This window comes from Cupressus sempervirens, chromosome 3 (genome assembly GCF_028749045.1).
Source record: "Cupressus sempervirens isolate cs-2001-9-10 chromosome 3, ASM2874904v1, whole genome shotgun sequence".
NCBI lineage: Eukaryota > Viridiplantae > Streptophyta > Pinopsida > Cupressales > Cupressaceae > Cupressus > Cupressus sempervirens.
Window position 1 is genome coordinate 695,519,858 of NC_143120.1, and position 26,370 is coordinate 695,546,227.

Consider the following 26,370-nt stretch of genomic DNA (forward strand, 5'->3'; position numbering starts at 1 on the left):
CTATAATACTCTTTAATAAAAAAATTGCATGTACTCTTGTAGAATGGAAAGAACTAAATTGATAAGTCATTGGGCATTCATAATAGAAGCTCACCTTCAAAGCCTTATTAGATATGTTACATGTTAATATTAGGTTACCACTCCACTACTGCCAATGATTACAACCATGAATTGTTGATTATCCATGGAACTGTAGTGACTCCTGATGATTGATCATAACGATACTATCTTTGAATATGGTACCGAAGCATGTTGGTTCATGTATCAAAAACATCTTAAAACAATTCAACTTGTATCTTCATAATAAAATGGGGAGGGGGGCCTCCCCCTTTTCCCACACATTGGGGACTTGGGGATTCTATTCCCCTATCCCTTATGGTGCCACCAAATTCCACCACCTCTGCCAAGGATGGGGGACATCCTGATGTTAACTATTTGTTGATTTTACTATTTATGGTCAATGTTTGATGTTCCAATTCAATGCAATATTCAAGTATTTATTCTTTTACATATTTATATTTTATATTGAAATAAATCTTTTCATTTTAAGTACCATATGTATAATATATACAACCCCCCCACCCCCTTGCCGTTGTCCCCCTATTGTCCCCAGATTAAGGCTCCTTTGTCCCCCTGTCCTAGAAACTTGTACCCTCGTTCCCCATCCCTCCTTCTCACACTGTCCCATGTCCCCCATGGTGGTGTAACTATGTGTATCTTTTATCTGTTATGCCCATATGTGACATACATAGTGAAAAAGGGAAATGGAGATATATGTAAAGATACATAGTGAACAAGGGAAATGGAGATATATGTAAAGATGTTTTTATTAGTCAGTTTATACTCTACCATATTTGTAATAGTTTGTAATAGTGACTTTATAGATAGTAATATATGTCTGTTCTGCAGACCATTTGTGACACCCTCTAACCTGCTAGCAAGTGTCCTAAATTTGTATTTAATTCAAATGGCTTTGTGATCCCATTAACTGAATCTTTCAATAACCTGACGGTATTTCCAATTTAGAAATGCTATTCAAATGACTACCTACTAAACAATTTGCAAAGAGACAAGTAAAAATATAACCATGGTACTTTCATGTGAAAATTTAGATGTATTTTACATGTTCTTTCACCTTTGTTGCTAGTACCATATAAATGTCTTTCAAAACCACGCAACCCTAAAGGGGAAAATAGGAAACCATACATATTATTGCCTATTTATAAGAATTATTTTGATATAGTTTAGATTATTCTCTGAACATATTAGAAAATCTAATGACATCCTAGCATGAGAAAAATATATGTACCTAGCAGGAAAAAGACAGAGGAAGCATAAGAAACACACTAAGAAGAGCTAACTCTAAATAATACAAAACTCATTTACGTGGTAAAAATGTTTTTCTCCCCAAAATGCAGTAATTCAAAGAAATGAGAAACATTAGTGAAAGGATAATAGAGAAAGGGTGAAGCGGTCATTTTCAAGTTCTCAGTTACAACTGCAGAGGTCCATGGACTAGTCATTTACACCTTTTAATACCACAAACACTACAAAAAAATTTAAAGCCCTTAAAATATCAGGAAAAAAAAAAAAAAAACTCACCCTCTTCACAAACTTTGTGATTGTTGAGTCAAAAAAAGAGCAAAAAACAACTAAGAAATGTATGCTCACGGTGGATAAGATTATGATTGTGTAGATGCAGAGTGAATTGCTCGCTGTAAGAGAAACGAAAAACCTTTGGCTGCAAATGTTTCTCCTTGTAGAATCTCTAGGCACAACAAAACCACCTTGAGATGACATGAGGTGGCATATGAAGAAAAGAAAGAAACTTCGAGACATCCGCAAAAGACTAAATGGTGGCTTTCCCGAGCACACTATGGTAGACGGAAATCAACAAATGCCATATTCGGCTACGGAAGTGGAACAAAAACCCTCATACACATCACATATGCAATCTGTTATCTATCATGCTTTGATGGAGATCCATAATCTCACAGAGTTCGATTATTGGCAGTAGTGGAGTGGCTACTTCGATAGGGTATACAATCAACATAGCACTATGAGCAATACATGGATCCAAAGATTTGTCCACAAAGCCATTGAAACACTAGTTCCCTTTACTTTCTCCATGTGACCACGCCCTTATAAATGATAATAGTGATTGTTACGAACCGTTTAATAAATACGTATATGCAGAGGCACAGGGCCCTACATGATTGTGTTAATTACAACACATATAGGACCTAAGAATAATTTGAGCAGACTGGGCATACCAAACAATCGATCTCTATACCTATGACGAATCTGTAGTTGTGCATTTCGAGTGTGAATGTTATATCCTTTGTGGATGTGAACTGGTTCTTCGTTCTTCCAGTTACTATTGTTCATAGAGCGGTGTCGTCTGAAACTCACTATTACTTGTCACTACTATTTGTCATGACTATTTCTCTTGTCACTACTACTTGTCATGACTACTTCTTTGGAATTTGAATTGAATATGACAAGTCCATGACCACTTCTGTTGTCACTACTATTTGTTATGACTACTTTTTTTAGAATTTGAATTGAAAATGTCAGTGAGACCTAAGTAGAACAATGTGCTGGCATAAACATACACATTGTAATTTTGTGAGACAACTGACTGCGCGTGAGACAATATTTTAGAGCATTCACTCCATTGGAGAAGCCTATTGGCTTAATTACAATTGTTGATTCTTAATTAAAATATTCGATTGCTTTGAAATGTGGGAGTTTTCTTCCAAAAGGATTTGGCCCTTGCTGTGATTTATTACTTTGACTTTTATAAAGATGTTTGCATATACCTTACAGGCTTACACATTAACATGGGAAGCATACTTTGCATATCTGCTTCATTTCATCTTCCTTCACACCTGCTAGGCAAGGCAGGGTAAGATCTAAGGAAAGATCTATTGTAACAAAATCTCTTTTATCAACTATGAGGACATACACTACCAAATGTATAGTAATGTGTGAAGTTGACTACTTAGTTTTTATTGAAAGATTTGATTATATGATCCACACGTTCTTTACATGACTTTGAGCTTATAAACATCAAGAAACAACAACTTCAAGGCTTCAACCTGATTCATTGGTATATTCCCCTTACTGGATAAGGCCTCATCCCTTATGTATGGTGCAACCAGCACTGGACAATCGGTCATAAGAAATCAATAATAAGACATCTTACAGCTTAAGGTCATCATCCCATTTGACAATATTTGCTTGCCATATTGTTTCCTGTTTATACCAAGGGTTAAAAAAAATCTTTACACACCCCAAGATACAAATTTGATGTTCGTTTCTAGTATTTCCTCATTGGAATAACCATAATTCAATCAACTCTTTACCCACTACTCTGCCTATATTTCATTAACCATTAATGAAGCCTGACAGAAGTGAATCTATCTTGTCGATTTGTCGAGCAGCAAATGGTAGTCTGAAACTCAGAGACAAAAAACATAACTTGTTTCAAATAAAACTCAAGCAAAGATGAAATGTGTCGCAGGGAATGATTAAATTAATAAATTTGAGCATTGCAACTTAAGTAATTGGTTGATATTTTCTTCGACTCCATGAGTTTTTTTATGAATGCATAACAAAAGGAAAACAATAGCCAATAATATTCTCTAGTGACAAACTGTAAATATGATTACCAAAACAATTGAACTTAACAAAAGAATACATCACTTTCTAACTCTTACGCCTCAATTGAAACTTATACTTGAGAAACACCCCATGTATCTATTAGGATGCAGTTTACCCACCAGTTCGTAAGTTTTTGAGTGTTGTATTCCCTGCTGCCTTTATTAAATAATTTACGAGGCAATCAGAAGTTCATACATTCCATAGAAAACCTTTATTAGACATTTTCCTAGAAAAATCAGTACTGACTTCCATCTTGCCCTTCCTGCAGAGGCCTTAAGAGGCACATCACACATAAAGATGTCAGCAGTAAAGCATTCTTCTAATACTTGCATGGTGGACTACAGCATATTTTCATCAGACCATCAATCAATATGCCAAAAGTGGAAAAGTTAGGAGGAAAACCCTTGCTTCAGCATGTCAGCCAAGATAAACAAGGTATTATTAAATTCGTCTAACTTAAAAGCAACTGCTGAGAAGCACAGTGTAAATGAAAGTGCTGCAATTTTGCCATTTCTGTTTCAAATCACAAAAAAAAAATCAGTGGCCTCACTTGCATAAAGAATAAATAACTTCTCATTGTACCCAAAACCGTGATTCATCAATGCATATAACTGTGAGATCCTCTTTCAATTAGTACAAATGTCACTGACCATAATGTTGTAAGCTTTCATGAAAATTGAATTTCTGCTAAACAAGTTCACAACATTAACCACTTTTCAATTAGCCAAATAATAAACTCATATAGGTATTGGCATCAGGCACTTAACTGTTCTTGCATTTTTTTCAAGAGTTCACATGGCTGTATCAGCCCGCAAAACCTATATATAATTTTAATTAATGGTACTATAAAAACTGATATCTGAAGAGGAATCACAAACATGCACATGCAATAGTTCAAAAATCTCATCTACGAGATATCAACCAGTAAAGTGACCATTGCCTGTCGTATCAAGAAGTTATTTGCAAGACATATCTAAAGTCTTGCAATACAAAAGCCATCTATTAATGCAAATTAAGTACTTTTCTCTGCAAAGACATTTAACTTCAACAAAATGCGTAGAAGTGCATGTCCATCATCAATTCTGCCAGCTTGGCTAAAGGCAGAAATGGTTTCACTACAATACAATAGTCAGGGACACATTGCTGTTTTGCACATGTTACAAATAATTTATAGGCATTATCAAGTTTCCCAGCTATGCACAGAGCACTGACAAGAAATGCCAATGTACCTTTACATGGAAAAAGACTAGCTTCTATCACATCATTGAGAACTCTGTAGGCCTCATTCACTCTTCCCAAGCTACACAGAGCATTTATAGGCTTACAATATGTAATATTATTAACAATAAAATCTCTCTGGTCTGTCATTGCAAAATCCAACTGCAACATTAATAAGATTCCCTTAGCAGGGTAAAGAAACTACAATATTCATAAACCTTGTGTTGGGGATGATACAATTATCTTTCATACTATCCATCCTAAATTGACCTTCCGTGTCTATTACTTTTAAAGGCCAGTTAGCAATGCACCATAGCATTGAGTTATGGAATGAAAAACTTTAGAGACCACATTTTCAAATTAACCCAATGCTTCATCTACTTGTTCTCGTCAAGGAGACACTAATCCATGTGAGATGTACTTTTATACATTGGAATCAGCACTCTTTTCCTGGACTCCTCAACTAATATCCTCATTTCAAAAAGTATTCCTCCTGTGCCGAGTGAACTGACAAGTGAAACAACACCAACCTCATTTGCTGAAAAAAAATCTCCCCCCAGTCATTGAGAAAGTATTTTGTTTCCTCCAGCTTAACCTGGTCACACAAACTCTTAAATATTTATTGACCATCCAACCTTAACTTCAAACTTTCTCCGTGGCATTTCTGCATTAATTTCATTTACTACTGCAAAATGATTTCCTTCGAAAATATGCTGATCAAATCATTGAGGGAAAACATATCCAACATCAAACCTTCACAATGCATTTCCTCAAACATTCTGCAATGCCAATTTAGGCTTCCCTTTCGAAAGAATACCCCACAATTTAATTGCACTAAAACCATGGCACAGAATCAAAGGTTTCTTTCTGAAATGAATCCAACCAATCCTTAAAAACCGTAGTGAACTTTTCCCCAGAAACATATTTAAAAATGTGTAGTAAGCATTTATACTGTAGGTGTATTTCCTCTGCTAACTAGCCTAATCAAGATAATTCATCTCAAGGAAAAAATCTTTTTGGTGCTTCCCATAATTACACATTGTTCTGTAAGGGTTAAGATCCTTGAGTAAGTTTGCATGTCTGCAGGAAAGCATAGAATTTCTATGTTTTTCGATGGCTTGCAAATTTGCAATTGTGCATTTTGAGGTGTTCAGCATTGCATTAGCAATTCTTTAGAGGATGACAAAACGTTTCTCCTCTGATCATAGGGCTCTTTTAGATGACTTGATGCATAACTTAATGATAACCTGATGCATACCTCAATGTTGAATAATGCCTATTGATACATTTTCTTTGGCATCTTGAAATGAATTATGGGAATAATACGTTACCCTTCACCTCTTTGTCTATCTTCAACTCCAAGTGCAGTAAAGGAAATGACTTGTATCTTCACAGTATTTGATTTAACTTACTGCCTACTGGATAACTATAGTATCCTGCAGAACATTGTTATGAAAAGAAGAAATACTAAATAGGGATGATATTCAACACAAGTATGAGCACCTTCCACTGAAACAGCCATGCCAACAGACAGTGTGACCACATAGAACATCGCCCCTCATAATTTTTTGGCGATTCATCCTTTCCAACAGTTGCATAGTTGAATACCCTCCTGTAAGATGCCCCACATTGAATGTCTGTACAATGTTATAGACATTAGCCTCTGAATCTAAAGACAGAATTACAGATAGTTTTATCTAAATGTTGCGCATCCAAAAATTGACAGATCAATGCAATGAAACAGTCAACTATTAAAAGAAATCAAATCAACATCAGAAAACTCTGAAATATAATAAAGAAAAACAACAAAAACAAGAGCTCTGAGTGAGCTTCAGTCCCTGCCTTATGGAAGGGTACTTGTAAGATTAAAAAAATAATGTAAAAGATAATCTTATTTTTATATATCAAAAGTATAAAATTCTATATAAATTTGTAATTATAATTAAATTTTTTGTTAGGTTGTTCTATTGTGAATCATGTTCTAAAATTTAGTTTGATAAGGTGGTACTTGATTGACATATGCGTCTTAGGCTAGCCTAGTTGTCATGTACTCTAATAAGGCAACTTTATACTTCATTTGATTAAACTTAGTCTACTCATGGTATATTTGTAAAAAAATTAAAAAATTAAAATTCAATTAAAAGTACCAAAATATAAAGTAATTGCTCTTAGAAATCTATAGTTATTAGAGGTGAACATAAGTTTAAGATAATTTTTATAAAACCTTTAAAATATTTTAACATAATTTATTAGTCCTTATCAATATATCTATTTATATATAAAATTCTAAATAATATATTTATAAAATAGTTTATTTTAAAATAGTTTTTTTTTTAATAAGAAAATAAATTATATAATTAATAGAATAATAGAAAAAATTTAAATTCAAAATTTATCATTGCTATAAATCACTTAAGATAGAATTATTAAAAATGATAATGCAATAAAGAATTATACAGCAAGATTGAATATAATAAAAAGACAATTAGACAAGACCACAGACAATGACCGCTATAATATCATGAGACCAAAATAACATATCACTGTTAACGTTTGTTTGTTTCAAATGTGTATCTTGGAAAATGAAATGCATGCTTATTGGAGAAATAATATACAAATAATATACCCTTTCTTATCTTTTGAGAGGCCACCTGTTATATATTTATTGTGCGCAATTGATTTATCACTTTTTGTCGACCCAATAATACATTGAGCACCTGGCCACTGGCCAGGAAGGAACAGATGTATTACAAAGAAGTTTCCAGATTATTATTTTCCTAATTTTCAGAGTAAAAAAATATTTTTGCCTCTGGGATAATTGGCATGGACCAATTAGAAAATAAGTAATCTTCATTTAAAATTATTTTAAAAATAATGAATTTTTGAACTTTAAAATTTTTTAGTTTGAATTGTAAAAAATTAATGATGGCCACCAGCGACAACATTAGTACCCTGCCTTATGCAAGGCAGGGACTAATAATAACTCTGCCAATTAAAAGAAATTAAATACGCAAAAGCAACATTGAAATAAAAGTAAAGCAAACAACCAAAAGAAACACTTATAAATGATAGTTAAAACTCACAGATTTGGATTGCAAGCAAATAAAAGCATAGCTTTAACCCTATTTCTTGTGAGTCCATTCTCGCCTAAACAACATACATCATAAACATAGCAAATGTACTACTAAACCTGAAATGCGGTTTCTTTTACCAGTTATTTGCCATTAAATATGCCATTCTATCTAAAGTGTAAATCATACATTTTTGAGGAATCACCTCCTTCCATACAAGATATATTGCCAAATAAATAGCATATATTCTGTAGATCCGTGGCTCCTTGATCAACCAATTATTTCTTCCTTCTCCCCTTAACTGATCTCGTCCCATCTGATGTTATTGGCAGTACATAACTGCTATTCTACAACACATTAAGCATATAGCTATTTTGCAGATATTAATTTGTGATTTTCAAATAAGCATATGCAGGAACATGTTCAAGTGACATCAAATAATGCATTATTCGTAAAAAATTATTAGTGTCGTAAGAGTTTATAATCAAACTTAATTGCAACTTGGCATTGGATACAGTTTTATTTATTACCATCTTCCTAGCCTATTAATCTAGTTGGATTTTAATGATATGAAACTTAAATTATTACCAACACAATTTATAGACTGTTTAAGGCTTTGTGGTCTAACTTCCGAGAATTACTTTTACTATTATATTTATTATATAAAGCATAAAAGCATCAAATCTTCCTAACATCAAAATGGTGGTGTTCAATACAAAACAGCAGTTGCAAGTGTAAGTAAGTTATATTCTATGTAAAAAATAAAATACTGTACTTTAAAAACTATGCGCTGCTCTTACCACAATGCCTCTGGAAAATCCACAATTTCAAATGTTTCCACTCACTTCAGATAACAAACTGAGTCTGGGTGCAACATTTGGAGTACAGTGATACGTGTTTCCAAATATACTATTGTTTGAGAATGAATGTTATAAATGCCTAAGCGGAGTTTGCATATTAGTTAGATTAGAAATTCAAGCTACACAATTTGTGAAATCATGGACATTGTTAATATTCCACATTTGTTGTTGCTTAATCATTGATTGGCAAGGTATTCTGGGTCTTGCGTGGAACAAAGTGAATGAAGAACTATGACTAATAATCCGACTTAGATATATAATTGAGCCTCTCAAATCTTAACATCTTAATCCTGATAGTTTCCATGTACACATCCTGAAATAATTGTCATATGCAGACATTAAAATGCATCTCTATTTATATGGATATAAACAATTTGAAGACTATATTTATTAGACATGCTTCAGTATAGGAATTTGTTTCAATATTTAGTAAAGTTCTATTAGTAAAGGAATATTTTTAAAAAGAAACAATTTAGAAATCACAGAAGCTCACAAGATACCTTAATACTGATTGATTTTTAATCAATTTTATTCTCTCTCCAGTCTATCAATATTAGTATTGGCGAATGTACTGAAAATGGCATTCGTAATACTAATTGGAATATCCCAAGAGTACAGGCGCCCCCTGCATTCAATGGATCTCTTTGAGCAATAGCGTCCTTACAAATGGTCTTTGAAAAAGTCTACAATGTATTAGTATTGGTGAATTTAGCAAAAATGACATTTGTAGTAGAAATATCCCAAGACCCCCTGCATTCAATGGACTTCTTTGAGCAACAGTGTTCTTAAAAATGGTCCATTAAGGACTAGAGTAGAACATCACTATATAAATTTATCCGTGTAAAATAACTAAAATTTGCCACTATAAACTTGTATCCCTTACAGAGGAACAATTTCCAAGCATGTGCCACAAAAGTTGAATGTAGTGCTATTGCAAAGGATGTGATCGAGATTCTTTGTTTCCAAGCGAGATAAAATGAAATCAGTGCAAGTGCTTGAGAAATGTTTTTTAGAACCTTTAGCACTTGCTTGAAACTTTGAAAGGTACAAGAGCCACCCCATAATAATGGAATATTTCAAGTGTGTGATAATTTGCGTTTATGGTACTCATACTAGAAGCATTACAGCAAGCACAATTGAACTTCAAAGTATAAAATCTTACAGCTAGGAACCTCAACGCCAAAAAACAAAGCATATACAAAGGTGTTCAATGATTTTTTTATAAGATTTTATTCTCTTTCTGCCTGCAAATTTGGTAGGAGTCGGTCAAAATTGACTTAGCGGGTTAGCCGTGATGGCTTTTGTGGGAGAGAACTGTGTAGCCATCAGGAGATAAATTGTTGTTAAAATATGTGTGTGATAATTTGCGTTTATGGTACTCATACTAGAAGCATTACAGCAAGCACAATTGAACTTCAAAGTATAAAATCTTACAGCTAGGAACCTCAACGCCAAAAAACAAAGCACATACAAAGGTGTTCAATGATTTTTTTATAAGATTTTATTCTCTTTCTGCCTGCAAATTTGGTAGGAGTCGGTCAAAATTGACTTAGCGGGTTAGCCGCGATGGCTTTTGTGGGAGAGAACTGTGTAGCCATCAGGAGATAAATTGTTGTTAAAATATGTTTTAAAACTACCATCACGTTAACCATCAAATCTATCTCAACTAAATATTGGAGATGAGTCCATCTGTGCGATTTTGAAAAAATATTTTATGATCTAGAATTCTTGTACAATCACTATTATTTTCACATTAAGGGTTATTATTTGGTATAAATTTAATGTATAAGTATTGCATTAAACAGTGCTTGGAGGGGACTTCACACTAGTAGATACATGAGTTGTGCAAGTTAGCAACTGTGGACGGTACATGACAAAGGAAACAGCCTTGGACATTCAAAATAGACATAATTATGTGTAGTTCTTGTAATCGAAGAATAAACTGAGAACTCTGATTGTAAATACCCCTGTTAGGTAAGATTCTCCAGACACATGCAAACCAGTCCAAAGACGTTTAGTTTTCTAAGGCATGCAAATTAATTTAAAGGAACCCCAATAGATGACTAGCACATTAAGCTTTGCAAACATTTGATGCGGTCTATTAGTCAATTGATATGAAAATTTAGATCCTTTGTCACATGCCTGCATTTTGGCATCAAATTGTTGAAGTCTGACATCTACTCATCAGATTTCCCTGGATCAGCCTAGTCCACAGTCCTTCCACCTACAACAAGAACTTGGCATAGGAGCGATGATTTGATACAATTATCATGCCAGTAATCAAACTGTAAACTATACAATATCCTAACCTTCTACCTATAACATAAATGAGATAGAGGAAGTATAAATGAAACATTTTAAGTTTCAACTGCCAATTTTGAAAAGACTTCCGTACTTGAAAATAATAATAAACTCTAATAGGAAAAAATCCATGCACATTGGGACTCACTCTAATCTAACTGGGACTGGCTCAAGTCTATTTAAGACTTGCCCTAGTCTAACTCATTGTGTGCATTTTCAAGCAATTATTCATAGTTAAATTAGCTAACTTGGATAATAATAGGGGAAAAAACTCAGCAAAGCAATAAGAATTAAATCTGTCATGTCCCCTATTTTCTTCTAATAGAATTTAATAATAAATGTAATAAAATAATAATAAAATAGATAAAAAATAATTTACTTTGAGAAATTAGATATTATAATATATTATTATTATATTATAATATAATATAATAATAATAACAATAAATGTGATTTTTTACAAAAATAATCATACTATAAAATAATTAAAATAATAATATATAGTTATAATTAAAGTGATTATAATAATGATAATCAAATTAATAATAATTAAATAGTAAAATACTATTTAATGAATAACAATATTAATAGATAAATCAATACATATTCTATTTTTATATTATTATACCAATTGAAATATAATGATAATACAATTTATTACTAGCAATCGCATGCTTTTGTACATGCAACGAGTGTGCCGATAGGAAATGAGATTTAAAAGAAAGATGTAGAATGAACATTAAATAATGTAAATATAATTTTTTTTAAAATAAAAATACAAAAATAAAAAAAAGTTGACGATTAAAATATAGATATAAAATTTGCAATATTTAGAAAATTTAAATATTGCTTAAGAAACATGTTCAATAATTTCAAGATTTTATAATTAAATTCAATTTATCATATATGAAAAAAAAATCATTAAAAAAAAAATATCAAAAAATTTATTACGAAGAAATAAAAAAAAAATAATATGACAAATAACGACATCTCTAACAAATATTCTATTGACTAAATAAATTATAGAAATTGAAAAAATAATATTTAAAGAAAAACTAAATTAATATAAAAATAATAATTTAAATTAATTTAAAAACTAAAATCTAAATCAATTTAAAAAATCAAAAGTTTAATAAATAGAGATCGCAACATAATCTAATGTGGAGATCACAAGTAACAATTTTTTAAATAAATAAGAAAAGAAAAACAATAGTTAAAATGGATATTTAAAATATAATCTTATGTGAACAAATTAGATTATTAATAATTTTTAATTTAAATTACATAATATTTATTAAAATCTTTTAAATAGATTAAAAAATATTATTTATTTAAATTAAATTTATCAAATATCATTTAAAAAAATGATCAAAAAAACTATTATGAAAAATTAATGAGAGAAATATAAAAATATAATATGTCTAACAAATATTCTATTGAATAAATAAATTATATAAACTGAAAAATAACGTTAAAGAAAAAATTAAACTAAAATTTAAAAATTAAAATCTAGATCAATTTTAAAAATCAAAAGTTCAATAATAGATCACAACATGAGCTAATGTGGAGATCACAACTAATAAATAGAAAAATAAAAACAATAGTTAAAATGGAGATAACAACTAATAAATATCAAAACAAGAGTTAAAAGTGGAGGGAGATTAAAAAAATGGCGAATTTTCAATTTTCTGGCCAAACTGACAACTTTCCCAGCCAACTTGCAAATTTTTCGTCAAAATTTAATTTCGCCTATTAGCTAAATTAATAATATAAACAAGATTGCAGATATTAAAGATTGGTATATATATTAAAAACAACTAGACTTAATACCAATTGCTAGGCTTTTATCTATTGATGGAATACTGATCGTATTTAGCGATAGACATCAATTATCATTCACTAAACTATACAATAGTTATAACTAGTTGCGACTATTAAGGAGAGACACTTTAGTGAATAAACGTGTCTTTAAAGAAACCACCCTAACATCATATATATGGAGGAGGATTGGAAAGAACAGGGGGCAGGCCGGCAACACGGGTTGTTAAATCATTTTAACAAACTCTTCTGTGGACAAACCCATCGGAGGAGAACAGAGAGAAGAAGATATTGATCAGAAGAACACATGCTGCTCACCTACCAGGACAGTCAGCTATTGAAGGCAAACAATTCATCTGCAGAATGATCGACACAGTCAGCTTGATGCAGCGAATAAGGATGATGAGATAGGGAATGCTAGAATGTATCTAATACACTCACAAGCCCAGTCAGCATCCGACAAACACAGAAGGGAATACACGACAGCTAACAGAACAATGTGAAATCAGATAAAAGATTAAAGATATAATTTCTAAAAGACCAGACAGAAGATATTCCGCAAATGGAGATGGCAACTATAATGACCAGCATCTAGTATGGATAACTATAGTTGGAGATACAAATATCTTCCACAATATTTAATCCACATTGATGGTAGCTTTTCTTTAAAGATAATCGGCTGCATATACTCAGATACTCGTATATTGATATTCCTAAGACAAGTAACATTCAATGAGACGTTTTCCAAGTTGCACAAACTAAAACCTACTAAGATGAACAGTAGCATAAACTAGATCTTAAAGAATAAGATAATAATAATTTGAAGTAATCTATGAAGCAATTACTGGAAAGTAGACACCATAAGCACATATAGGATCATTATTTTGAGACAGAGCTAAGACATTCAAAGTAAATATAAAACATATATATCAGGAAAGTACTAAAATATTGTGAAGATCATAATACTGCAAAGAAGTCTACAACACAACTCTACCCATGATTTTAGTAGCATAGCTCTAGAGATATAATCTGTAAGGAGAGAGGATTGTTTGATGATTGGCATCATTTCTTTGAGATAGCCAACCTAGGGACATTACGAAATCATAATATCTTGTCCCTTGGGTTTTCTGCACCCAGCATTGGAGAATCAATCCTAGGACTTTTCAATAGAAACATCTTATCACCTAAGCTCATCCTTATCCAGGGAATAAAAATAGATTCTTCAAACACATCCCAAAATGTAAACTTAGGGTTCACAATTTAGACTCTAGGATAATCATTATTGTATCAGCCCTTTGGCTACTGCTCACCCTATATTAAGCCATTAATAAAGCATGACAGTAGATGTAGCACACCAAACCATAACAAAAGAAATTCTGAAAAATTACTCAAAATTTTAAATTAAATAAAACCTTCATTTATCTATCAATTTAACAGAAAAGAAATGGTTTCTCGTTCACATGAACATGAAATCTTCCAAAGGTGAATTAGCCACCTTCAAGTAAATGGAAATTAAACATTTACAAAAGGTTTTGCATTCATATGAACAAGAGTATAACTAACAGTCTATAGGAGATACAAATGAAGCAGAACACAACTGAATGACAGAATTAACTAATTTCATTCAAGAGATAACTAGAAGCTGAGTGAGAAGAGAATAACTATGCTTTGATCTATTCTGTTAGATTTGAATCTTTAATGTCTTTTTGAGAGAGGGAGAGCATCATCAGAGGCTTTACCTCCCATCCAATGACCATTGTTCTCCCATACAACTTCCCTTCATAAGTGTTCTGGCCCTACACAAGAGGTGCAGAAACTGTGTTCAGTATTGCCATCCAAGTCTTTGGTGTTTAGAAACTCCATAAGCTTAGTCAGTCACACCCTCTAGAATCCATGCCTACGAGTATGACCTTCCTAACTCATCCTTTCCGTTAATATGATTGGCTGTCACATGCTAATTGCTTAGCGCCACCTTGGCCAGGTTTATAAATATAAGCACTGTACCTTGTGCTGTCAGATTGACCACCTTTCTCGTATAATTGAGTCCATCAAACTCTTTTCTGTCTCTACGACTCATCTCAAACTTCTTGTCCATTTAAAGCAATAATGGAATAATGACCCTTAAGGACTGGTTTCCTTATTTACAACTATTAACAAAAGTTGTTTTTTTAACAGTCAAGAAACCAAGGGAAGTCCCTTCCCAAGAGACCTCAGCTGTTATAAAAGATTGTTATAATTTATTCATTCTATTTTCGTTGCTAAGATATAAAAAGGGAACCCTCCTGAAAAAGATTATAAACTAGTTCCATGTAATGTCCCACCCCAAAGCTGGAACACTGTAAACTACAAGTATAGGTTTTTTGATTTCTGATTTCTGAAAAGAACTTGCAACAGATATACCTAAGATAACTTCAAAACACAATTTATCAAAAACCTAGAAAAGTAATTTTAAATTGGAAATGTTATTAATAGGAATCATGAAATAGCTTCATACAGCAATATATATCAGATTTTACTCTGGAGCTGTAAATTTAAAATTTGATGAAAAAACAAGTAACCAATTTAACAAAATGTTTAACATATATGATCTAGACATGGTTTGAAGAAGCTCTTTGTGCTTTGACGAAGATGGCAATAAAAACAGTTGATTGCAGGTCTGAAACACAAGCTGGCAGCCACATAGGTCACTTGGAAAACTTATTGCTGTAACAATAAATCTATCCTTTCCAACAAAACCCTCTCAATAGGGTAGTTTGATTTGATCACTCAAGAAGTGCAACTAGGGACACCAAAACCTAGCGGATTTGGCCTAGAACAACATGCCTTTAGGTAGTTATATGGACTAGCCTCAATGTGGTTATTACTGTTAATAAACATTTAATCAATGAAACTCATGAAACCTTTGCTCCAAACCACTAAGAATATAGAAACTGTTGTAGACCAACACTAAGCAACAATAGAAGGGCTTCTTCAACTCCAAAACGAAGCCAAGAAAGTGTGGCTAGACAAGCAAGCTACTCTCACAGAAATGACTAGACGATGCTCCAAGAAACTGACTTCTTTACTGCTCAGATGAAAATACACAGGATTTCCTCACACACTTTTGGAAGATCAGGTGTGATGACATGTTAAGGATTGTTGTCCGGCAAAAGAGGTAGTTAGACAGTTACCGGTGCAAACACGGTTGTGGCTGAACAAGGATTTTGTTAGAGTTTCCAGATCCTGGTGAGTCATCCGAGTCAACAAGTCGAGTCATACTCGACAAGTTAGATGGACTTTGACTAAGACACCTAACTTGTCGAGTTAGTGAGTCAAGTGGCTGACTCATCGAGTTCGAGCCTCCTGATTCGACTGACAACAATCAATGTTGAAAAAGGAAAAACACCAAGGTTTTTTTAACTTACCTCCAACCCTAAAAGGTGTCTTATTTGGTCTTATCAATATTGTATTTGGCATCTTACAAATTCAAGAAAATGATGCACGCTATGGAGTTTTTTGTGGTTCTCAAGGTGCTAATTTGGTCTTGGTGGCAGGGGCACTGCTCCTAGACCTCACCCTGTACCACAACAACGAGTGCGCTAGGGTCACTGCCCATTGACCTTGTTGGGGATGTTACCCCAAAACCCTCATTTTATTTTTTAAGTACACTACAACTTCGAGTTTGCATAGTACAAGTCATTATCTATACTCTTGTCATTAGTCATCCCGGTATTATTTGATGTATACTTGTTGTCTGGAAGATGACTTTTACTTTCGGGGGGGATGATGTAGTCGGCATAAAATGCCTTTGTTGTGTTTGATAATTGGCTATTTGTCAGTGTATTAATTGTCATTAATGTATTAATTTGTCTTTAAGCTTTATTCAATGATGGGTGCATGAAACAAGTTAAAAATCCTTTAAAATCTCTAAATTTCAAGGGTTTTTTCACTTTGTTGAGTCATTGCTGAGTCACGAGTCGAATCAGCCTTCTTGAGTTCAAGCCAGGTTTGAGTCTGGGAACTATGGGTTTTGCCTCCACAAGCTGCTCCAAACCCTCAAGCTCAGCTAAGCTCCTCTTAGGAGGCAAGAGAGAAAATAATCAACATAACTAAAATGATCTCTAAGTTGCCTTCTATCGAACTCCAAAACCATGTGCCCTTTTAGGGTTTTCTCTAGGGTTTCTCACTTAAATATATCTAAGTTCTATTTTTTGTTATTTCCAACTTAAGTAGAATAGCCCCCAAGTAAAGTGACTTTTATTTTTTATTATAAAATCACTTTTTCTTCTTTCTCCTCAAAGGACACCCAACTCATAGCTCCTCTTTCTCTCTCCAAGAAAGGTCCCAGCTCATCGCACCTCATCCTCTCTCCAAGCATCTCTTTCCCTAACTACACTCATTATAAATGCACCATTTTTCGAGATAATATTGCATAGGCTTATTGTTTAAACTTGGCAACTCAAAATATAATACCTACAATTCATAGATCTTCTACTCATCTTGTTAGTCTACAAGGATCTAGTGATAGACTAACCTTGATTAACTGTTATGGGCTAACATGGGGGCATTACAATCTGCTCTCCCCAAAATTGCTTGTCCACAAGCCATGCAAGTGTTGCAGGTAGCATTTGTCGTTGCACCAAAAGCTCGAACTGTTAATGCCCGATACAAATGCAGAGACTTACCTAGATACGTGACACAAATCTCCAAGGAGGTGTTGACCACCAAGTCAACACTGAACAATCTCCCCCTCGGCACCGAATGAGCCTTTAGCTCCAACTGAAGGGAGACTTAAACCCATGACCCAAGGGCTCCGATACCAATTGTAGCTAGAATTCACCGTTGCACCAAAAGCTCGAATTGTTAATGCCCAATACAAATGCAGAGACTTATCCGGATTCGTGGCACAAATCTCCAAGGAGGTGTTGACCTCCAAGTCAACAATGAACGAGTGTAATCCAGAAACCAAGAGTGATGACAGGGTCCCAAGTTGTCCTCAAAAAGTAATCACCATGACGATGTTGTACTACTCTAGTATAAATATCATTATACCTAGAGTTGTGAAGTAACTCATGATGACCCCAAGGAAATAGTGCACCAATCAAGCCACTGCCAGGACCCAAACCATTCTACCTCCCACACTAAAAGTGAGGAGAGATGTATCTCACCATACCACTAATGCCAAGTGTTATCTACATGTGTATAACAAGATGGCATATCAATCTTCATAATATGGTTCCACTAATTTACCGTATTTCTCTGATATAGCTATCATCAATATGTACCAAAAAGAGAAGCACTCCATTCACCATGTGAATCCTAGGATCCCAAGTCATCGTACTATCACACTCCCTCAAAAGGAAGAGATAGTTATCTCTCATAGTTATCTCTCATCATGTCATTGATGCCCTCTATCCATGTAAGTGAATCGGAAAAAATGTGATGAATGCCCATCAAAGGTGCAAGGAAATATCAAACCATAATAGGCCGTTGTTATAATTCAAAATAACATTTAACAATCTGAAACCCATACCCTAATGGTGTAAGAAATACATCTAACATCGTGTGTTATTGGACCCTCATTGCCATACCAATATCCAACATTAGAGTAACGGTCCCAATCATTTCAATCTATCCCCAACAACTACTGTTGTCAAATTACAATTTGAAACTTACATAACCAACAATGTAGGACAGCTTCCTAATAACAATGCTTGAATTAAAACCCAACAAGTTCTAGTGGGATTACTTCTATTCTCATGATCATCTCAATTAACAGTAGCATAGAAAACTCACCATTTCTGAGCATATACCCATGACATTTGCCTCGATCCTAATGTTAGGATTACTTCATACTCCACCAGAGAATCACCAACATGATGGGGTTGTGTCTCAACGCTAGCGATCTCCTCAAGCTCTTCATATGTAGCTAAAGACCTCATCAAATCTAAGTCACCCATGTCTCCATCTCTACATTTAGGCATAACCACAGTGGCTGATTCCCAAGGTGTGTGTTCAACTACCCCAACTATATCTATGACACAAGCCATTGAATGGCTCTCCAAAAGTGACTTGTGATCTCCATGATGCAAGTTGTGTATATACTTAGTTAATTTAGAATCATACCTATTCTCAAGCCAATGCAAATCTAAAAACTCCTAGTTCTTGACCATTGCAAGAGGTTCTCCCCTCAAACCATGAGTACCACTCTCATCCTCAAATGATATGGCAGCCATAGAAGACCAGATTTCAGTTGTGGATGATGATGCTTGAGCCAAGCTCAATTCTTCACGAAGCTCATATTTCTGAATTTTTTTACTCTTGAAGGGCCATCTGACTGTTGTTCAAAGAATCCTAGGCAACCTTAAGCTCATCAATAAGCTTATCTACCTCCTCTTCTTTCCCTTGAAGCACATAGAGAGAGAGAGAGAGAGAGAGAGAGAGAGAGAGAGATCTCACCAAGCATGAAAAAAATGATTTCTATCAAAAGTAGTTGTAGTAATTAGTCCTCATTACTACTAATGCTTCTCCAAGTCCTTGTAAATCTAAAAAGAAAAGTTCTTCAGCAAGGTCCATATGTACCTCTGAAGATTTCCAACACATTTTTCCCACTGTCTTATGGATGTCATCAAAATGTTAAATAGCTGAAATTATTTGAAATTCATTTAACTCCAATTTAACTATCAAATGATATAATTCTTGAGACCTATAAACCCCGTACAATTTTATTGATTTATGATCAGCATCATGTATCACTAAATCCGATTCGTTTTTGAGGTTAATATCAACACCATCAATGCTATCAATGCCATCCTTCATGCACAACTGTAAAGGTGAAGTTAGAACACAACTAAGCTCAAAAGTAGATCCATCCCAAATAGGGTCCACATTATATGTAGGGCCAATGTCACCCAAGCATGAAAAAAGTTATTTCTATCAAAAGTAGTTGTACGTAATTAGTCCTCATTACTACTAATGCTTCTCCAAGTCCCTGTAAATCTAAAAAGCAAAGTTCTTCAGCAAGGTCCATATGTACCTCTGAAGATTTCCAACACATTTTTCCCACCGTCTTATGGATGTCATCAAAATGTTAAATAGCTGAAATTATTTGAAATTCATTTAACTCCAATTTAACTATCAAATGATATAATTCTTGAGACCTATAAACCCCATACAATTTTATTGATTTATGATCAGCATCATGTAACACTAAATCCGATTTGTTTTTGAGGTTAATATCAACACCATCAATGCTATCAATGCCATCCTTCATGCACAACTGTAAAGGTGAAGTTAGAACACGACTATGCTCAAAAGTAGATCCATCCCAAATAGGGTCCACATTATATGTAGGGCCAATGTCACCCAAGCATGAAAAAAATGATTTCTATCAAAAGTAGTTGTACGTAATTAGTCCTCATTACTACTAATGCTTCTCCAAGTCCCTGTAAATCTAAAAAGCAAAGTTCTTCAGCAAGGTCCATATGTACCTCTGAAGATTTCCAACACATTTTTCCCACCGTCTTATGGATGTCATCAAAATGTTAAATAGCTGAAATTATTTGAAATTCATTTAACTCCAATTTAACTATCAAATGATATAATTCTTGAGACCTATAAACCCCGTACAATTTTATTGATTTATGATCAGCATCATGTAACACTAAATCCGATTCGTTTTTTGAGGTTAATATCAACACCATCAATGCTATCAATGCCATCCTTCATGCACAACTGTAAAGGTGAAGTTAGAACACGACTATGCTCAAAAGTAGATCCATCCCAAATAGGGTCCACATTATATGTAGGGCCAATGTCACCCAAGCCAACATATAACACTCACATAACATATGGAGACGGCATCATTGGCTGATTGGAGAACATCTTCATATATGCTATCAATATGCTCACCATATGCACTAGTGTGACCAAGCTCATAGGATAACTCTACCAGTAAGTTTCCTACCAAGAATCTCGAGCAATTATTTCCTGCAATAACATCTTTCCCATGGCTGAAAATTGCACTTTCACGTGGAGAATTTTCCTCAAATGTGATCACAATAGATCACTGATTTTCTGATTTGGTAACCTTTATGGCAATGTCTCCTTCAATCTTCATGTACTCTTCATATGTAGCTTCAGTAGGTGACTCTTCTATGTCCTTATCCTCATAGGGCTAAAATGAACTCATGGCTCTATTTCTTTAGAGTTTAAAATCCAACCTCCCAAGCATGTTGACTGATTTTTAGCTTCTCCAAGATCACCTATAGGCTGCAAGTCAGAAGCAAGTACTTTGTCCTTCACTAATCCTTCTTCAAGGGTATGTTCTGATTTTTCTTTCATTATTCTTCTATCTAATTCACCATGCTCATTTTACCAAGTCTCAAGATTACAACCACAGTTAAGAATTCATCAAAGGGAACCTGTTTTTTGTACTCTCACACATGCTTTTGTCCTCTTCAAGAGTTGGATAGCTTCCTATTCATAATTCTTCTTTTCATTTGTCTCTGGTTTTAACATCTTATTTTCAGTCTCTAGCTCATACTTTGATTTTAACCAAAGTCTTCTAGTTATCCTTGATGTCAAGGTTCTCCATTAATTTAGAGCCTACCAGCTCAAAATCTGCCTTACAAGTATTCATCTTTCCAATATTTTTTATCCCACTCACAAATTCAACAGAATGCCAAGTTCTTAAGCTCTCATACCATTGTAATGTCCAACCCCAAAGTTAAAACACTAAAAACTACAAAGTATTGTGTTCTTAAGCAAGTACTTTGTCCTTCACTAATCCTTCTTCAAGGGTATATTCTGATTTTTCTTTCATTATTCTTCTATCTAATTCACCATGCTCATTTTACCAAGTCTCAAGATTACAACCACAGTTAAGAATTCATCAAAGGGAACCTGTTTTTTGTACTCTCACACATGCTTTTGTCCTCTTCAAGAGTTGGATAGCTTCCTATTCATAATTCTTCTTTTCATTTGTCTCTGGTTTTAACATCTTATTTTCAGTCTCTAGCTCATACTTTGATTTTAACCAATGTCTTCTAGTTATCCTTGATGTCAAGTTCTCCATTAATTTAAAGCCTACCAGCTCAAAATCTGCCTTACAAGTATTCATCTTTCCAATATTTTTTATGCCACTCACAAACTCAACAGAATGCCAAGTTCTTAAGCTCTCATACCATTGCAATGTCCAACCCCAAAGTTAAAACACTAAAAACTACAAAGTACTGTGTTTTTTGTTTGATTTTTGTATTTCTTACAAGAGCTTGCAATAAATATTCTTAAGATAGCTTCAAATATCAATTTATCAAATTCCTAAAAAAATCTTTTCAACTAGAAGTGTCATTAATAGGTGAAATCATTGTTCAAATATTGTTATCGACAAGTTACTTCCAAGGGCAAAAAAATTATTGGGAAATATCAAAAGATAAGTTGGCAACTTATTAGGAAAATATCAAGGATTTAAAAAATTGCTTAAATTTAATTAGAAAAGTATTTTTTGGCAAAATTCAATGAGATACATTTGGTAAGTCAGTAAATGAGTAGACATATCAAACAAGCTGATTCTATATATATATATATATATATATATGCAAATAGGGTACAAAATCCCATCCTCAAGTGGAATGTTGATGTACATAGCCTAATAGTCTAAACTTTGAAGCAAACTAAAAATAGCAAAGTGTCTTAGTAAAACTATAAGAAAATACAAGTATAACATTGAAATAGTCTAGCATCTTCTTCCCTTTCCCAGCACCTCTACTAAGAACTACTATAGTAGGGGGTGTAGTCCTAGAAGTCCACTCTGACTATGGATGTGCCTTCTCTCTCTGCCCAATTGGTTGTCACTCAATCTCCCTCTTGGATGCAGATGATGCTACCACTGGCAATGACTCCTCATCGTCTGAGTCCTCCTCATTGTCCTCGTCCTCTTGAATGTCATCCAATCCCACTACGAATCCATCCTCCTCCATAGCCTACCTCTCCAAATTGCAGATGTCATCTTCTATGAACAATTGAGGCTTCTCCTATGATATCTAATCACAATAAGGATCTATGTTATCCAAATTAAGTGAACAAATTGGTACTTCCTCTGCCTTTCTTATGCACAACCGAAGGTTATATTGCACAAAAACAGGTTATTGAGGCGCTTTTGTGCTAACTTGTTCCTCTTCTTTGTGTGAATCGCCTCAAAAAAGCTCTAATTGCACTCACAATTAGATGAACTACAAGCATGGCATAAAATTCGAAGGGAAAGTCTTTGCAGTTTGGGAAATTTCCACCACAACTTCACCACAAGTGTTTGCAAAATAAAATATTGGAGTTAGAAAGCAAGGTGAAAACATATTTTAGTAACTTAGATTTAATCTACTTATCCTACATGTGGAAGACTCCAAAAATCCAAATATTGTACCTAGGGTTCAAGTAGTTCTTCCTCTCTTTGCCAAGTTTGAGGAGAATAGCTTGCCCGTTGCATTCTGCTACACTTCCACCTCAGCCACAATAAGCTCTCACCTCAACCTCAAGTACCATCCTCTGCATGCATTTAGTGAGCCCCTCCATGACCTCTCCATTGGGATACACGTGGGATGGAAAGAACTTAATAGAAGAAATCAATAACTTTTCAAAAATTAAAAGCTCAAATAAAAAGATAAAAATTATTCTTTTTGGTTTTGAATATCGGGAGAATTTGATTATTTAATATAGGGAGAATTTGATCATTTAATATTATGAGAATTTGATCATTCAATATTGTGATAATTTTATCAATTTTATCTCTAAATTCCCACTTTAGAACTTTCCAAATTGATGATAAAGTGCCCACAAAATATTCCCTACCGCATGAATGGTTTGGTGGAGCTGATTGTCTCGTTTCCTATTAATAATTTCCCATATGGGGTCAAATTTGAGGTTGGCCCCCTTGTCATAATTTTTGATAGCCTCTTTGGCCCTATCCATGGCCTCATAAAGATACCGCATTGGGGCTTGATCTCCATCTACTAAACTAAGAACTCTAACCAAGGGCATCATCTCCTATAATTGAAAAGTAGAAAAAGGTTATAATTACTCATTAGAGAGTAGAGTTACAAAATAATAATGGCAGGCTCGATTCTTAAATACAAAAAAATTAAATATTCAACTTTTGAAAATTCCAAGTTACCTTCACAATTTATGTAGCAATTTGTGCAAATTGGTTGTCAAAGATGATGTATGCAACACTTTCCCCATCAATCTTCTTTGAATAACTTGATTCTAGCCATGCTTGACTCATAAACATTTGCTTCAAAGTGGTCAAAGGAGAAAGAAGTAATAATACTTTGCAAGGCTAATAAAATTATTGCAAACCTTGTGGTTGTCACTCTAACCAACTCCCTCCCTTGGGTCTGTTCTTTCATCAAGCAAAGAACCCAAGGGTGATTATAGATATATTTTGTTATCTTTCTTGCACCCTCTACAACTGGTCTCCCCAATCCAATTTCCCATGTCCTCTAAAAGAAGGTCAAGGACATGTGCTACACAAGAGACCAAAAAAATGTACTATATTTATCTTGGAGGATCCTACCCGCTGCCACAAATGTTGCTGCTGCACAAAAATAAAAGTAATAATACTTTGCAATGTTCTGAAAATAGTTGCAAACCTTGTGACTGTTGCTCTAACCAACTCCATCCCTTGGATGCGTTCTCTAATCAAGCAAATAACCCAATGGTGATGTAGATATATTTGATTATCTTTCTTGCATCCTCGACAACCAGTCTCAGCCAATCCAATTTTCTTATGTCCTCCAAAAAAAGGTCAAGGACATGCGCTACACAAGGATACCAAAAAAATGTACTATATTTATCTTGGAGGATCCTACCCGCTGCCACAAATGTTGCTGCTGCACAAAAATTAAAGTAATAATACTTTGCAATGTTATGAAAATAGTTGCAAACCTTGTGACTGTTGCTCTAACCAACTCCATCCCTTGGATGCATTCTCTAATCAAGCAAATAACCCAATGGTGAATGTAGATATATTTGATTATCTTTCTTGCATCCTCGACAACCAGTCTCAGCCAATCCAATTTTCTTATGTCCTCCAAAAGAACGTCAAGGACATGCGCTACACAAGGATACCAAAAATATGTAATATATTTTTTCTTGGAGGATCCTGTCCGCTGCTAAAAATGTCATTGCATCGTTGCTTGTGATTTGCGCCACATTAGCAATCCCAAACTCCATCACAACTTTGTCTATGTAATATCCCTAATCGGATATTATCTTGTTTTCCCCTTTTTCAGTATATTTAAAACTCAATATTGCAGATGTATTACAATCACAATCGAAAAACAGTAAAAAAACCAACCGGCATTTATCCAGCCTCTTTATGAATATAATATTCAGATTCAATTACAAGAACATGCAATACGAGACAACAATGAAACTAAAGGCTTCTACACAAGATAACAATTCGTTATTTCCAAAATAACATTCAAGATGTCAAACATATAACCATGCATTACAAACTAATAAAATGAAACCAACAAACTCTTATAATTCCTTAAACAATGTTATTGCATTATACAACAGCAATACAATAACCAACAATAACAAATCCAATCCTAAATACAGTTTAACAGTCAGATTGGAAAACTAGAATAAGAACCTGTAAGCGCAAATGAGACACCTGAATTGATGTCTCCCGGGACAATGGGTTTGCGTCCACTATCTGCCAACACGAGGGGCTATGTCCTCAAACTAGCTAACTCTCACAAAAGAGAAAACTGAACTGAATCATAAAATCAAGCATGCCCAACAATGAGCCTCTTTCCCCTTTTAATACACAAACCAAGACTCTTCGACTCCTCTCTGGTTTTCATCCTATTCCCTTGTGGCTCTTCAACTTCCCTAAGGTATTTCATCTTGTTCCTCCTTGACCCTTTGTCCTTTGTATAACATTAAATTGACCTTTTTAATATTTTGTGTCTAAGTCTCAGAGTCAATTTTAATATTATATAGAATAAGACTTAAATATTTCTAATGTCCCTAAAGGGAATAGTACACTCTACATTAGAGCTAAAGTTGCAGCTGTCTTTACCTTGTCATAGGCATCCAAGCATTTGAAAAAGACCACTATCCTTGCAAGAAACCAAAAAATGATGATGGTATGGTTTTTTTCCATTTGTCAATCCATCTGAAAGTATAGTGCAACCAAATTGATTCCATTGAAATTTTTGGTCTTCTACCACATCTTTCGCTCTAGAAATGTCTTTGAGCAACCTACAAGCATAGAGTAAAATTAACATTATCTACACAATTTTTATTAAAAAGACTTACATTCAATGAAAATAATTAAAACTATAAAATATTTACAAATTAAAACAAGCAAACTAAACTCCCACTCAAGTCTACAAGAGTAGAGGCCTTGTAGCCCTTCCTTGCTGAAATAATTCCTGTCACAAAATTCAGTC

At 33.9% G+C, this 26,370-nt stretch overlaps 1 protein-coding gene across 14 annotated transcripts in view; it reads right to left on the reverse strand.

The window, feature by feature from the left end:
• Positions 1-3,008: 3,008 nt before the first annotated feature.
• LOC149568641 (pentatricopeptide repeat-containing protein At1g71210, mitochondrial-like) overlaps positions 3,009-26,370 on the reverse strand; it is a 108,852-nt gene continuing 85,490 nt past the window's right edge. For 6 of the 14 annotated variants that reach the window (XR_016362594.1, XR_016362591.1, XR_016362583.1 and 3 more), the window contains 2 exons: positions 25,998-26,179; positions 10,506-11,039 (listed from right to left, as the gene is read on the reverse strand). The gene's annotated coding sequence lies outside the window, so the exon portion shown is untranslated. Of the gene's footprint in view, positions 3,458-3,663; positions 4,180-4,640; positions 6,522-8,644; positions 9,129-9,315; positions 9,441-10,505; positions 11,040-25,997; positions 26,180-26,370 lie in introns of those variants that run through there. The other 8 variants (XR_016362592.1, XM_089821514.1, XR_016362584.1 and 5 more) reach the window with 7 other exon arrangements.